The sequence below is a fragment of the Tupaia chinensis genome, unplaced genomic scaffold (assembly GCF_000334495.1).
Source record: "Tupaia chinensis unplaced genomic scaffold, TupChi_1.0 Scaffold000168_1, whole genome shotgun sequence".
In the NCBI taxonomy this organism is placed as follows: Eukaryota; Metazoa; Chordata; class Mammalia; order Scandentia; family Tupaiidae; genus Tupaia; species Tupaia belangeri.
This window is the reverse complement of record NW_006159643.1, coordinates 239,069-241,852: the sequence shown is the minus strand read 5'-3', so window position 1 is coordinate 241,852 and position 2,784 is coordinate 239,069. Positions and strand designations below refer to the sequence as shown.

The window sequence follows — 2,784 nt, the reverse complement described above, 5'->3', positions numbered from 1 at the left end:
CTCTCTGATCAAATTTTTAAAAATAATAACAGGGGGCCAGCAAGGGGCAAAGTAGTTAAGGTGCTGAACACTACCATGCAACTGACCACGGTTCAAGTCCTGGACCTGGTGGTTTGCTTTCTTACGCTCTCTCTCTCTCTCTGGTCAAAGTAAAATGAATGAATAAATAAATAAAATTAAAATGAATTTTTTTAAAAAGCAGACATTGGTTAAATGAACAAATGTATAAACTTGGAATAGTAAATATAAAAATAAATTAAGTAAGTCTTTAAAAAGAATATTCAAAATAGAAATACTTATTACAGGGACCAGCAGTTAGCGTAATGGCTATGTCGCTGGACTCCCATATAGTCCACCACGGTTCGAGTCCCGGAAGACTCACGCCGGGCGCATGTGCGTGCGTGCCCAAGATCCCGAGAGAAGAATAGAGAAGGGATTGTGGCGTGATCATCCCCCCCTAGGGGGTGATTTCTCACTTTCTATCTCTCTGTCTCTCTCTGTCTGTCTGGCGAGTGTACACGCCCTATAGCAAAAACCTCTCCAAAAAAAAAAAAGAAATACTTATTACAAAGTTTATTGTTTTATGTAAAAATACTTAGGGGCCAGCTGGAGGCAAAGTGGTTAAGGTGGCTAGATTCCTCACGGCTGACGGAGCTGTTCAAGTGCAGGACCTGGCTGCATGGAAAACACCCCAACCATGTGTCTGTGTGTCTCCAAACCCAAGACAATGGAGAAGGGAGTGCAGTGTGGTCATTTCCTACTGAGGGTGCTGTCTCACTCTGGTGACATGTGCCCTCTAACAAACTGAAAAATAAAATGAAATGAAGTAAAAAAGTATTGCATTAACTTAATGTCAAATCTTTTTCTTTTCTTTTCTTTTTTCTTTTTTTTTCCTTCAGATTTTTGTCACAAGGTGTGTGTACTTGCCTGACAGAGACAGACAGATAATGAGGTGTGGCATATTTTCATATTCTTTTTTTTTTGATATTTTCATATTCTTACACAACACTAACTCAAGTGGGTTTTATTCTCTCCAAAACTTGATATCCTGAAGAGTACTTTTTTATACACATACTGTAAAATTTATCCCTTTAGACATCAGTTTTTAATACACTCACAAAGTTTTGTAACTACTAGCATCATGAAGTTCCAGAATTCTTTCATCATCCCAATAAAAAACCTCACATGGGGCCAGCAGGTGGCATAGTGGTTAAGGCACTGGACTCCTGTATGGCCCACTGCAGTTTGAGTCCCAGACATGGCAGGCTGAAAATCCACCAGGCACCTGTGCAAGCATGCCCAGAACCCCAAGCAGAGAACAAAGGAGAAGGGACTATGGTATGGTCAATACCCTGGGAGATGATTCCTCACTTTTTCCTCTCTCTGTTTCTTTCTGGTGAGTACACATGCCCTATAGCAAAATCTAAAAAAAAAAAAAAAAAAAAAAAAAAGAGAGAGAGAGAGAGAGAAAAGAATTCTGCATTGGTTATAAGGGGCAAAAAGAAACTTTTGGGATGATGAAAATATTTTATCTAGATCATGGTGGCAATTATATGAGTGTATGCATTTGTTCAAACAGAGAATTATACACTAACGAGATTCATTTCCCTGTATAAAAATCGTATCTCAATAAAATGCAAATCTGAAAGAAGTCTAAACAGTTTTTTAAAAAATATATAAATTCCATAATAAAAAGTACATTCTTAATCCCAGGGAAAAACATCTGACACAAATTTAATTTTAAAAGATATGTACAAAACATACTGTACAATACCATGATCAAAATTACTTTTTTCAAGTACTGTAGAACAAAGACTGGAAGGGAAAAAAACATCCAAAAATTAAAAGTACCTATATTTGGATAGTGACATTATAGGGATTCTTTTTCATCTATTTTTTTTAAAGTTGTGATTCCACAACATTGTCATGATTCTTTAAAATGTATATAACACAAACATATACTTTATAGAGCTAGACGCTAGAATTTGTACCATAAACCCAAAGTGACTCTTTTTGAATGCTCACGACATTTCTCATTAATGTTTTTCAAGTAGGTAAAATAACTATAAAGTTTAAAAAAAGAATTTACTAATACCACACTTACTAATCTGGTTGAATAGCCACAGCTGCATCTTACTTTATACCAAATGGACTGTTTCATCACTTGGTATCCGGGCATCTACTTCTTAATGGTCATTTCTGAAATAAAGGTGCAATTATTAAGAATGTTACTCCTGAATATAACAGCAACAACAATCTTTAAGGACAATGACCAAAATTGTACTGACCAGAGATAACTATCACAACAGTTCGTGAGCAATCCTCTAAAATACAGCATCATTAACAGGGCTGGGGGTGAGGTGAGAACTATAGAAAATAGGCTATCGTTTCAAACGACCAGCCCTCTAAAGTCCTCGATGCCTTCCCCCCAACAGGACTTTATAATTTCTGGACACTATACACAGATGGCACGCTGAACTGCATATTCTGAAAATGATAAATTAATCACTTATTTATTATGTTTGTAGTCGATTTCCCCCTTAGACCTAGAATATAAACCCCAGAAGATTTGTCGGCTTCATTTACTAGTCTCTTTCAAGCTCCTAGCATAATAATTGCTGTGCTGTTTAGTGTTCAGTATACATTTACTTAAAAGATGAATAAACTGACAAATTGCTTCAACTGATAAAATATTCAACTGTATGTAGTTTAAAACAGCAAAGTCTCAGACCAGCAGATGGTGTAATGGTTACATCACTGGACTCTCATACAGTCAACCACAGT

At 36.4% G+C, this 2,784-nt stretch overlaps 1 protein-coding gene across 1 annotated transcript in view; it reads right to left on the bottom strand.

Annotated features, from left to right (window-relative positions):
* FRS2 (fibroblast growth factor receptor substrate 2) overlaps nt 1-2,306 on the bottom strand; it is a 40,691-nt gene extending 38,385 nt beyond the window's left edge. The window contains exons 1-2 of the mRNA XM_006146168.3: nt 2,289-2,306; nt 2,105-2,199 (exon numbers count right to left, since the gene is read on the bottom strand). The gene's annotated coding sequence lies outside the window, so the exon portion shown is untranslated. The remainder of the gene's footprint in view (nt 1-2,104; nt 2,200-2,288) is intronic.
* Nucleotides 2,307-2,784: the final 478 nt, after the last annotated feature.